Genomic DNA, 13,199 nt, shown 5'->3' on the forward strand with positions numbered 1-13,199 from the left:
CTTTCCCCCTGCCCCTTCCACTCCACCGACTCCCTCTTGTTTTCTTCTTCTCAGCGGTGGAAACTCCAAACCTTCCAGACGGAAGGGGTTTAGGTGTCCCCCAGGAGTCTCAGCTGCCACAGCCCTAGAAGGGGCGGCCAGCTACACCGCACGGGGCTGCAGGAAAGAGGAGGAGGAAGGAGGATTTGGGCTGCAGTCCGATTTCTCCCTTGGAAAAATATGTGGACGACAATGGCCACTCCCTCCCAGGTCGGGGCAGGGTGGGGAAGGCTGAAGGAGGCCTGGAGGGGCTCTAGGAAGGAACACTCTAGAATCTGAGCCTGAGAAGCAGCCTGTGCCCATGAAGGGGACGCTTCTGCCGCCAGTCACCATACTGGATTCAAGCCCGAGCCTCCTTCCTCCACCTCCCTCTTCCCTCCGCAGGCCTCTCTGCCCTGCAGGCACTTGGCATATGGTCCCTGGACACCTCATCACCTGAGAGAGCAGATGAGGAAACTGAGGCTCGGGCGGGAAAGAGGATTTGCCCCTCCCCGTTTCTCCTTCTACCTCTCCTCTGTGACTCCCTTCCTCTGTCTCGCTCACCCTCTCCTCTCTCCCATTCTCTGAATCTCTCCCCTCACCCCTGCCCCCACTCTGTTCCTGTCTCTGCATGCCCCCAACTTCCCCCCCACCCTTTTTTTTTTTTTTTCCTGAGATGGGGACTCGCTTTGTTGCCCAGGCTGGAGTACAATAGAGTGATCTCGGCTCACTGCAACCTCCGCCTCCCGGGTGTAAGTGATTCTCCTGCCTCAGCCTCCCAAAGTGCTGGGATTACAGGCGCCCGCCACCACGCCTCACTAATTTTTGTATTTTTAGTAGAAACGGGGTCTTACTATGTTGGTGAGGCTGGTCTCGAACTCCTGACCTCAAATGATCCACCTGCCTCAGCCTCCCAAAATGCTGGGATTGCAGGTGTGATTACTGCGCCCGGCCCCAGCTTCTCTTTGACACACACTTTCCTCCACACACTCATTTCCCTCCCACTACATGCCAGCAAGGGTTCCCACCTTCTTGATCACCTTTTTATTTTCATGATTCTTCATGCAGCTGCCCCTCCTCTTTCCTCCTCCTCCTTCCTCCTCCCCTTTCCTCCTTCCTCCTTCCTCTACCTCCTTCCTTCTCCTTTTCCTCTTCTTCCTTTTCTCCTCCTCTTTCCTCCTCCCCTCCTCCTTTCCTCTTTCCCCCTCCTTTCTCCACCTCCTTCCTCCTCCTCTTTCCTCTTCCTTCTTCCTCCTTCTCCCTCCTCTTCATCCTCCTCCTTCCTCTACCTCTCCTCCTCCCTCCTCCTCTCTCCTCCTTTCCTCCTCCCCTTCTTTACTGCTCCTTCCTCCTCCTCCCCCCCTCCTCTTTCATCCTTTGCCCTCCTTTCATCCTCCACCTCTCCTCCCTCCTCCCCCTTTCCTCCTCCTCCTTCCTCCACCTCCTTCCTCCTCCTCCTTCCTCCTCTCCTCCTTTCTTCCTCCTTCTTCTCCTCCTTCCTCCTTCTCCTCCCTGATTCCTCTTCCTACTTCCTCCTCCTCCCTCCTTCTCTTTCCTGCTCCTCCTCCTCTTTCCTCCTTCTCCTCCTCCTTCCTCCTCTTCCTCCTCCTTCCTACTCTTACTCCCTCCTCCTCCTTCCTCCTCTTCCCTCCTCCTTCCTCTTTCCTCCCTCTCCTCTTTCTCCTCTTACCCCTCCTCCCTTCTCCTCCTTCCTCTTTCCTCCTCCTCCTTCCTTTCTTCCTTCTCCTCCTCCTCCTTCCTCTCTCCTCCTCCTTTCTCCTCCTCTTCCCCCTCGTCCTCCTTTCATTTCCTTCTCCTCCTCCCTCCTCCCTCTTCTCCTCTTCCTCCTCCCTCGTCCTCCTTCCTCCCTCTCCTCCTTCCTCCCTCTCCTCCTCCTTTCTCTTCTTCCCCCTCCTCCCTCCTCCTTTCCTCCTTCCTCCTTCCTCTTCTTTCCTCTTCCTTCCTCCTTCCTCCTTCTCGCTCTTACTCCCTCCACCTCCTCCTCTTTCCTCCTCCTTTCCTCCTCCTCTCCCCTTTCCTCTTCCTCCTCCCTCTTCCTTCCTCCTCCTCCTCCTCCCCTTCCCTTCTCTTTCCTTCTCCTTCTCCTCTTGCCTCCTCCTCCCTCCTCCTCACCCCTCCTCTCCCCCTTTCCTCTTCCTCCTCCTTCCTTCTCCTCCTTCCTCTCCCTCCTCCTTCCTACTCCTCCTCTTTCCTCTCCCTCCTCCTCTTTCCCCCTCCTCCTCCTTCCTCCTCCTTCTCCCCTCTCTCCATAACACACAGACACACAGGCTGTCCCTGTCCCTGTCTGTCCTTTCTTTGGCTGGATCCTCATGTTTCCTCCTCTCTAGGTCTTGCACACTGCTCCTCCTCCCTTGGGCGATGTTCCAGTTCTCCACCTGCTTCCACCCGGCCCCACCTTTTCCTGACTGTCCACCTTGTGGCTGTCAGCCTGTCTGGGATCTTCTCCCTTGTCCTCCAGACTGCCACCGCCGCCCCCCCCACCCCGTCCTCTGCCCTCTCTCCTTCCGGTGCGCTGGGTCCTACCCCTCATCCCCACCCTGTCATTTCCTCATTGTCTGTACCTGACCCCCACAGGAAGTGCTGATGGGGCCCCAGCCTGACTGCACCTGTCCACAGCACTGGACTGTGTCAGAAGGAGACAAGGGGGTCGGGGACAAGGGGCAGCACTTCGAGCAGGGCCTGTGCCCTTGGTCTCCCTCCCTCCTCCGCCTCCTTCACCTCCAGCTTCTGTCCCTTGGATGTGCCTCTCCCCTTCCTCTCCTTGCGCCTTCAGTGAGCTCCACCTGGCTTCCCCTCGACACGCCCCGGTGGGTTCTCTTTGGCGCTTCTCTGCTCCTCTCTCTCTCCCGCCTGTCTCTCGCTGTCTCTCTCAGTCTGTCCCTCTCTCTCTCACGCCATCATTTTGTCTCTCTTTCTAGCCGTCTCTCTGTCTCTCGCTGTCTGTCTCTGTCTCATTGTCTCTCTCTGGCTGTCTCTTTCGCTGTCTGTCTCGCTATCTCCCTCTCTTGCTGTCTCTTTCTCGCTGTCTCTCTCTCCCCCTCTGTCTCTGACACACACTCTTTCTCCCATCCTCCCTCCATGGGGCTCTCCTGTTCTCTCCCCCTCTGTCTCTGACACACACTCTTTCTCCCATCCTCCCTCCATGGGGCTCTCCTGTTTCCTTTCCATCCTCACTTTCACTTGCTCTTTCCTGACCTTCTTAGTATTTTGTTCTCCTCGCTCTTTCCTCTCCGTTTTCTCCCTCACCCCACAAGCTCTCTCCCCTCGCCTCCAGCCCCCCAAGTCCTTCCCAGCTTCGCCTCTCCATGCCCGCTACTTCCTTTCCAGTTTCTCTGTCAGTCATTGTCCTTGACCCTTCCCTCTCCTCCTCTCTGCTCCCACTAGCTCCTCTGATACCTGGCGCCTACAGCCTTCTCCTCGCAGCCACCCCACCCCCGACTCCTGCCGTCCCCTCTCCTCCTGGTCCCTGTCCCCCTCCCGCGTCCCTGTCTTCTTGATGGCTCCAACAGCTGCAGCTGCAGAGGCCCCGAGGTCCCTCCGATGAGACGGGGCAGGGAGGGCTCCTCCAAGCGCTGGGATATTTTTATCCTGCCTTGGACGATCGGGACGATTGGTCCTGCAATCTATTTCACCCTTTAGGAAACTCGTTTCATGTCCTGCCAGGTCCTGGGACCATCAGCTCGCGTGTCTCCACAGCTGCACATTCCCGTCCGTCTGCAGCTCATTATCTGGGTCACAGGGACATTACCGCATGACTTGGAAGGACACGCCATCACGCGGGAGGTCACAAAGTGGACGGCAGGAAACCCAGCCTTCCCTCGTCTGCCTTCCTCCTCACCTCTCTCTCTCTCTCAGTATTCTGTTCTTGTTAATATCAGTGTATCAACGAGCCTGGTTTTTCGCCTTTTACTATTATTATTAGTAGTAACATAGTAAGCACAGGCGTTTCATAGTCTGCATCTGATTTTCCAGCAGCGAACCTCTGCCATCTGCCCCGCCCCGCCGTCCCACTGGCTCTTGCTCATTGTCTCTCCCTTCCCTGCTTGCCTGGTCGCTTGCGCCCCTGCTCTGCATGTTGGATTTGAAAAGGATGTCAGGGACGAGGCAGAGGGCATGTTCCTCTGAGCCCAGGCTACACCTTGGCACAGTGGCAGGTCCACCCACCTCAGGTAGCCCAGGTGAGGGCCCTGGGTCCCCCTTTCACCCAGGCTGTCCACATGGAATTCCCAATGTATCTAAGAGATCCCAGGGAGAAAGGATGTTGAGGCTGCCGCTTCACCGGGATGGGTTCCCGCATCCCTCCGCGTTGACCCACAGCTTCCTTACGGTCTTGTCTGTAGTTTGATGCTTTTAAGGGCCGGGCTCAACGCCTGTAATCCCAGCACTTTGGGAGGCCGAGGCGGGCAGATCATGAGGTCAGGAGTTCGAGACCAGCCTAGCCAAAATGGTGAAACCCTGTCTCTACTATGAAATATAAAAATTAGCGGGCGTGGTGGTGGGCGCCTGTAATCCCAGCTACTTGGGAAGCTGAGGCAGGAGAATCGCTTAAACCCGGGAGGCAGAGTTTGCAGTGAGCCAAGATCGCACCACTGCACTCCAGCCTGGGCGACAGAGCAAGACTCCGTCTCAGGAAAAAAAAAAAAATTGTTAAGAATATTTTATCCAGGTTCCTACCTGTTTTCAGTTATGGGGTTGGGGGTGGGGCAGGGGAGGGCGATGACCTGACGCAGTGTTACTGGATGAGGAGTCCGGTCTTGCTTTGCTTTCTGTGACTTTTCTGTCTTGTCATTGGTTCTCCCGCCCTCCTACACACACACCCCTACTCTGACACTTTTGCTTCTCTCATTCTCCAGTTCCCTTCCAATCCTCCTTCCCTTCTCTTTACTCCCCTCCCCCAGCTCAGCGCTTGGGGTTTCCTGCTTCTTTCCGTTCTCCCATCCTCCCCGGCAGCTGTCTCTGTCCCGTTCTGTTTCCTGCTCTCCCGCCCCCCAGCTCCTTCCCTTCCACCTTTCTCCTGGGCCCTTCTCTGCTGCACTTTCCACAGCTGCTCCATTTCTCCCCATCCTTGTCTAGTCCCATTCATCGTCCTTTCTCTCCCTGGGTCACAGAGATGGCCCTGGGGTGGCTGCGCTCCGTTGAGGCAGGGAATGTTTCTGTGAGGCTGGGGAACATTTCTGCTGCATGGCCAAGTTCCCAGCCTGGACTTGCCAGGTCTGGTCGCCTGTCTCCGCAGTAGCCTGGGCTGTGCCGGGGAGACCCCTGGCCGCTCAGTTACCTGGCCCTCTCCCTGCCTCGCACTGGCTCCTAACCTGCTTCACGTCCCTGCTTCCTGCCCCGGTCTCTGGGCTGACGCTCAGACATCTGCTGTCTTAGGGGGGCGCCCCCTCCTCAGCTGGAGGGGCAGGGTCCTCTGTCTCCTACCACTTCCAATCCTCTCTCCCTTCTTTCTCTCCATATTGCTCTTCCACACTCCAGCACCTCTTCTTTCCCTTCTGCTTTTTTCTCCCTCGCTCACCCAGGCTGGGGTGCAGTAGTACAGCCTCCACCTCCCAGGCTCCAGTGATCCTCCTGCCTCAGCCTCTCAAAGTGCTGGGACCACAGGTGCAAGGCACCATGCCTGGCCTGTTCTTTTCTCTCTGCTCTTTTTTGTATTCTTTTTTCCTTTCTCCCTTCCTTCTTCCCTAATGTCTCTCTCCTTCCCTTCTTACCTTCCCTCCTCTCTCTCCAGCCCTCTCCTACCCTCCTTTTCTCTTTTCTCCTCTCTCCAGCCCTCTCCTACCCTCCTTTCCTCTCTCCCGCTCCACACCACTCCATCCCCTAGGTCCAGTCTGCTGTCTCTGCCCCCTCTCTGTTCTGTTTTCTCTCCCACCCTCGTTCCCTCTCCCATTTCTTCTCTTCCCCTCTTCCTGTTCTTTCTCGCTGTCCTCACTGTTGCCACTGTCCTTTTTCTCACTTCCGCTGTCCCCTCTTCCCCCCTCTTCTCTCTCCTCTCTTCCTTCTAGCAGATTCTCTGGCGTTTCCTCTCCTCTCCCTCTGTGCTCCTCCCTCCTCCTCTCTCCATCCCCTTTCTCTCCTCCCTGCCACTCTCCTCTCTCTGCGCCCTTTTCTATCTCATGGTCTCCTCCTAGCTCTCTTTTCCTTCCCTGTTCCTGGCTCTCTCCTTTCTCTCTTTCCTCTTCTCTGGCTGGAGCTCCCCACTCCTCCATCCCTCCCTCTCCCTGGGCAGTTGGCCCCCTCTCCCTCACCCCCTTCTCCTAGGCTGCTCCCTCCTTCACCCGTTTCTCTGCCTCCCTCTTCTCCCAGCTCACCAGCCATGACACCCACCCCTCTGCCTCTCTTCCTTCCTGTCCCTTTTTTCACTCCATCTTTCTTTCCCGTTTCTTCCTCTTTCCACTTCTGACCCCTCACTCTGTTTCCTTCTTTCTACCTCTTCCTCTCTCCCCTCCCGCTCTGGCCATCTTTTTTTTTTTTTTTTTTTTGAGATGGAGTCTCGCTCTGTCGCCCAGGCTAGAGGAGGGCAGTGGCGTGATCTCGGCTTAATGCAAGCTCCACCTCCCGGGTTCACACCATTCTCCTGCCTCAGCCTCCCGAGTAGCTGAGACTACAGGTGCCTGCCACCACACCTGGCTCTTTTTTTTTTTTTTTTTTTTTTTTTTTTTTTTGTATTTTTACTAGAGACAGGGTTTTGCCCTGTTAGCCAGGATGGTCTCGGTCTCCTTACCTCATGATCCACCCACCTCGGCCTCTCAAAGTGCTGGGATTACAGGCCTGAGCCACCGCGCCCGGCTCTTTCCTCCTGCTTTTTCCTGCACTCTGTTCTCCCTCCTTTCCTCCCCCTTTCTCCTGTTTCATTTCCACCTCTTTTCTCTCCTCTCTCCTCTGAATCTGCCTCTTCCTCTTCTCTTTCCTCTTCCTTCCCTGTCTCTCCCCCTTGGGTCTCTCTTCCTCCCCTCTCTCTGTTTTCTCTATCTCTGCCCTGTCGTTTCCTTTCCCTCCTCTCTGGACCAGTCTCCTCTCCTGGCTCTCTCTCCCTCTCTCTCCTCCGAGCTCTCACTCAAACTGGCCTCCCTCCCAGGAGCCCCATCTCCCATCTCCTGGCTGGCCCCTGCATCCCTGCCTGGTGGGCCTTTGCCTCCCTCTCCCATTCCTGCCTTGCCTGCTCCCACGTTTCCAGGTCCTGACCAGGAGGCAGGAGTCCACACCAATGCCCAAACAGGCTAGCCCTGAGCAGGGCCCCCAAGCCTGAGGCCCAGGAGTGGACCAGCTTTCTGACACCCATTCTCTCTTTCTTTTCTATCTGGAACTCTGGACACTGCCTGGAGGAATCGGGCTTGCCCTAGGCCCAGGAAGATGGACACAAAGAAGAGGCTCACAGACAGGAAGCAACTTGCCTAAAGACACACAGCACGTAAGGAGCAGGGCCAGGACTGGGTGGGGCCCCTGGGGTTAACCAGGAATGGGCTCCTGAATCTGCCGATCCCTGGCCTCCTATCTGAGCTCAGTGAGCAGATGACGCCTTTCTGCTCCATTCCACTCCTTCCCCAACTCTTCCTGACATGAAGCACCTCAGCACTGGTGGGACCTCACCTGAATTCCATTTCAGACATGAGAAAAACGGTGCCCAGTGTTTCTGAAGACCAGCAACGGCTAGGACAGAGACTTCAAGGGAACCCGACCTTGCCTGAAGGACCAACAGCGCCCCCTGCAGGACACTTCCCTCCATGGACAGAAGCCACAGGGGCCGGCCTGAGGCATTCTGAGTGCGTGGAATCCTCTATCATCACCTCCTGGCAAAGAATGGAGCTGCAACCCAGTTGTATGAGACACCGAGAATGATCCCAACAAAAAGGAACAGTGACCTGAATGCCTGGGGGAGGAACAGGGGATACTGGGTGGAAGGAGGGGACAGGGAGAAGTTGTAACATTTTGTAAAATGAACATTTTACTCCTAATCAATATATAAACATCATGCTCAGCAAACTTCTTGGCATGAAACTTCTGAACTTCACACTGTTTTTTTGGTTTTTCTTTGACGTAGTCTCGCTCTGCCGCCCAGGCTGGAGTGCGGTGGCGTGATCTCGGCTCACTGCAAGCTCTGCCTCCTGGATTCCCACCATTCTCCTGCCTCAGCCTCCTGAGTAACTGGGACTACAGGTGCCCGCCACTACGCCCAGCTAGTTTTTTGTATTTTTCAGTAGAGACGGGGTTTCACCGTGTTAGCCAGGATGGTCTCAATCTCCTGACCTCGTGATCCGCCCACCTCAGCCTCCCAAAGTGCTGGGATTACAGGCCTGAGACACCGCACCTGGTACTTCACACATTTTCAAGTCATTCTATGGGTGGGTGGATTGGCTCCCATGGAAATGCAACTGGGACTGCACATGGGAAACAAAGGAAAATGGAATTTGGGTCACACAAACCTGTTTGGGAGATTGCATTACCAGGAAATGGGCCAAATTGAGTTTGTTTCCTTTGTAACAACATTGTTGTGCCTTGCTGACTGGAAGGTGGGTACAAGCAAAGGAGGATGGACTGACAGCTGAAGAGGCACCAGTAGTTAGCCCCTGATCCTTACCAGGGAGTCTCTCTGATGGGTTAAAGAAGCCTACAGAGAACAGGGGCAGTGGCTCACACCTGTAATCCTAGCACTGTAGGAGACCGAGGCAGGTGGATCGCTTCAGGTCAGGAGTTCAAGACCAGCCGGGCCAACATGGTGAAACCCTGTCTCTACTAAAAATACAAAAATTAGCTGGGTGTGGTGGCACGCAGCTGTAATCCCAGCTACTCAGGAGGCTGAGGTAAGAGAATTGCTTGAACCTGGGAGGTGGAGGTTTCAGTGAGCAAAAATAGAGCCACTGCACTCCAGCCTGGGTGACAAGTGAAACTCCATCTCACAAACACACCCGCCCCCCACCCACCAATAAAAAAAAAAAGGAGCCCATAGTTTCCAGTAGACAATTTGAGGTTAGTAAAGAATTTTACAACATACTAAATGCAGTCTTGTATATTTTAGGATTGCTTGCCATGCAACAATATACTGGGAGCGCCTAAATGCCCACATGAAACCCTAGGCTGGGAAGAGGGAAGCTTCCTCAATGCCAGGGAGCTGAAAACATTTTGTGGTGGCAGGAAATGGGAGGCAGCAACCCTCCTGGAGCATTTACCTTGCCAGGTGCTCTCACATCTCAGACCAGAAGTCACGAGGCTAGGGTGAGGGTCCAGGAGGCAGAGAATGAGGGTTGAGTTAGGGTCAGGACAGTGGAGACAGAGAGGAGGAGACACAGAATGATGCGTTGGGACTTTATCCTGGGAGAGGTGAGGGGCCACGGGGAGGCTTGTGAGCAGGGGAGTAGTGAGGTCAGCTCTAGTGTCAGGAAGCCCTCCATTAGGGGGATGGATTGAGGGGGGATGCTGTGGGCTGGGAAGCCAAAGAGGAGGCTGGGCTGATGGTCCAGGTGGCAGAGGACAAGGCTTGAGCTGGGGCCAAGGCCATGGAGACAGAAGTGAAGGGATGAGGCCAGGAAGAACTTTAGGGGTAGGTATGGTGGTGCACAGGGGAATGTGATTGGGACAGGGCAGTGCTCTGGGCCATGAGTTCAGGCAGGTGGTGGCACCACTCACTAGAACAAAGATCCCTAGAGAAGCACCCGATCCGGGCAGGTGAGAGGCACTGGCTCCTTTAGTGGCCCCTGAGGCACATCCTGGGGAAGGAGCCCAGGAGGCAGATGGGGCCATGAGTCTGGAGATCAAGGGTGGGATCTGAGCTGGAGATCAGTTGAGGAATCACTGAGGGGCTGTCTGGCACCTCCAGGGTGGAGGGCAGACACCTGGAGTAGTAAGGGGGCAGCATGCACCACCATCACACACACATCCCTGTCCCCCAGCAAGGCGGGGCCGCACCGGGCCATGGCTTCCACACACACACACACACGTGGGCAAAGTGATGCAGCAGAACGGGGCAGTGCTGCTTAGAACAACTCAAATCCAGCAGCAGGGGACCAACACAACACGCTCTTACACCAGAGATGGAGTAAGATGGTACCTTATACCAGAGATGGAAACTGCCCCAGCTATGTCAAAAGGAGGTGGAGGAAAAGAGCAACACTTGCAAAACTGTTTAAATGCGCATCTGTTTCTGCGGAGAGTACCTGCAGAATACCAGGGGACAGAACACCCAGGCTGTCTCCAGGGAGGGGAAGTGGGTGCTAGAGCCCGGAGTGAGCATACAGCTTCTCAACGTGCATCCCACTGCATCTTTTGTCTGTTCTGGAGACAGCGTCTCCCTGTCACCCAGCCTGGAGTGCCGTAGTTCAATCGCAGTTCAGGGAAGCATCGAACTCCTGGGCTCAAGCGATCCTCCTGTCTCCACCTCCCAAACAGCTGGGACTACAGGCATAAGTCACTATGCCTGGCCAACCTACTCTATCTTTTGAGTTTCATACTTCATCCCTGGATACCCCAGTCAGTAAAACAAAATAGTGAGTGGGTTCCCCAGGGACAGGCAGACCTGAAAGAAAAGTTTAATAAGAACAGACCCGGCAGGCCGGGCGTGCTGGCTCATGCCTGTAATCCCAGCACTTTGGGAGGCCGAGACGGGCAGATCACGAGGTCAGGAGATCAAGACCATCCTGGCTAACCTGGTGAAACCCCGTCTCTACTAAAAAATACAAAAAACTAGCCGGGCGAGGTGGCGGGCACCTGTAGTCCCAGCTACTCAGGAGGCTGAGACAGGAGAATGGCGTGAACTCGGCAGGCGGAGCTTGCAGTGAGCTGAGATCCGGCCACTGCACTCCAGTTTGGGCGACAGAGCGAGACTCCGTCTCAAAAAAAAAAAAAAAAAGAACAGAACCCTAGGGGAGTCTGAAGGAACTCAGGCATTTGCTGGAATACCCCCACAGAATAACTCTGCCAGCCTGAAAGCAACTGAGTCTTAGAGGGAAAGGATGTAATTAGGCTTATAAGGATCCCAATGCTCAACCCAGGAAAAATAAGATGGCCCCCCCAGCACCAGGGTAGAAGGCATCTGCAGATCAGACACAGGGACCAGGACTCCGAGTTGTGAATACTTCCCAAAAAGTCTCAGTAGGCCTGGCACAGGGGCTCATGCCTGTAACCCCAGCACTTTGGGAGGCTGAGGCAGGTAGATCACCTGAGGTCAGGAGTTCAACACCAGCCTAGCCAACATGGTGAAACCTGTCTCTACTAAAAATACAAAAATTAGCCAGGTGCGTTGGCGGGCACCTGCAATCCCAGCTACTTGGGAGGCTGAGGCAGGAGAATCACTTAAACCCAGGAGGCGGAGGTTGCAGTGAGGTGAGATCATGCCATTGCACTCCAGCCTGGGTGACAGAGTGAGACTCTGTCTCAAAACAAAACAAAACAAAACAAAACAAAAGCATTAGTAAAATACTTCAGGAATCATCTAGGAAGAGTAAAGCAAGATTCACAGGGAATGAAGACAGAAAAAGCATAAGCTGTCTCCTGCAGGTGGAGGAAGAAACAGAAGTCAGCAATGCTAAGACTATCTTCTTTATTAAAGCTACCAAAAATAGGCCAGGCGCGGTGGCTCATGCCTGTAATCCCAGCACTTTGGGAGGCCGAGGCAGGTGGATCACTTGAGTACTGCAGTTCAAGACCAGCCTAGGCAACATGGTGAAACCCCGTCTCTACAAAAAATACAAAAACTAGCTGGGTGTGGTGGTGCACGCCTCTAATCCCAGCTACTCAGGAGGCTGAGGTGCGAGAATCGCTGAGCCTAGGAGGTGGAGATGACAGTGAGTCAAGGTATCACCACTGCACTCCAGCTTGGGTGACAGAGCAAGACCCTGTCTCAAAATCAAAAAGAAGTGACGAGAGGGAAGGCAAAATCCCACCGTGCACCACCTCCTGGTCTTGACAGTCGACTCACGTGAACCCATCACTTGTTCATAAGCGCGTTTCCCATCTGCCATCGTAACTCCATTTTAGTCATGCGTCCCGAGATCATTCAAACCACAACCAGGAGAGACTGGAGGAGAAACTGGATGACAGCATTCACTGGGGTGCTATTTATAACCACACAATGCAGGAGGCCAGCTGAGTGTCGATTTGGCGGCCAGTTTAATAAACTGCCACACGGCACAGCTGAGCTTCATACAGCCATGACGATGGGGACAGCCATTCCTTGGGTTTCTGAATAACGTATCAAGTGAGCAGCGAATTTCAGTCAAGTCTGTCTTGACTGTCTTGCCATCAGGACCGTCTTGCCAAAACAACAGTTGCTTTTGGCTGCTGGAAGCTGTAGCTTTTCAAAACGTTCACACATTTCAATGTATTGTCGATGTTTTTAAATAGACTTACAGAGAGGGCAGCGCACAGCAAAGGCCCACAGCCCCTCATAGCACCGCAGTCCAGGCAGGATGCTGGGCGCCGGGGGGCGGTGGAGGGGGTTCTATTTACAGTGTCTGGCCTTTGACTCCACTAACTGTTGGTTTTGTTTTTTTTATCTTAAATCTTTTCCTTCAAGTCTGGAGGCCTGTGGAGGGCCTGTCACCCTAAAGGCAAGGATTTCTTGTCTGCACCAGGCAGACATGTCAAACCACGACCGCAGGGGCCGTGCTAGGAACCAAGCCCAGAAGCCCCTGGCCATCCAGCCCCGGCTCTTTCATGCTTCTGTCCCCTCAAGGAGACACAGAAGAGAGGCTGCATCCTAGTGCAGTGTCAAAGTAAGGGGGGCGCTGCAGAAGCCTGGACAGGACCACCTAACCCAGCCAGGGACAGGACGGGGAGACCACCCGGAACAAAGGCACAGAGGCTGGAGAGAAGGTGGCATGTTCCCAGACTGCACGGGCTCGGGGTGGGGGGATGTGAGGTCAGAGCTGGCACAGTGGCCGGGATCTCGGGCTCTATTCCATGGGCAGGGGGGAAGCCCCTAGGGGTGCATGGGGCCATGGGGGAGGCGGGCGCAGGAGACACCAGCTCCCGTGCCAAAGGCCCCAATCCAGCCGCTCCACTGCCAGCAAGAAGGCAGAGGACAAGGGGCCTCGTGAGACGGGGGGAAAGGAGGGACCAGCAAACCCCTCTTGGGATGGCTGAGGACACAGGGGACTCCAGCAGAAAGGGAGGCCCCTGGGTGTGCAGGACGGGAAGCTGACCAGCCTGGGCCCTCACCGGCCACTACC

At 55.1% G+C, this 13,199-nt stretch overlaps 1 long non-coding RNA gene across 1 annotated transcript; it reads left to right on the forward strand.

Annotated features, from left to right (window-relative positions):
• Positions 1 to 6,756: 6,756 nt before the first annotated feature.
• Positions 6,757 to 8,019, forward strand: LOC108535794 (uncharacterized). The gene is made up of 2 exons (XR_001887330.1): positions 6,757 to 7,447; positions 7,643 to 8,019. It is a non-coding gene; the product is annotated as an uncharacterized LOC108535794 (long non-coding RNA).
• Positions 8,020 to 13,199: the final 5,180 nt, after the last annotated feature.

The sequence above is a fragment of the Rhinopithecus bieti genome, unplaced genomic scaffold (genome assembly GCF_001698545.2).
Source record: "Rhinopithecus bieti isolate Rb0 unplaced genomic scaffold, ASM169854v2 scaffold_12070, whole genome shotgun sequence".
NCBI lineage: Eukaryota > Metazoa > Chordata > Mammalia > Primates > Cercopithecidae > Rhinopithecus > Rhinopithecus bieti.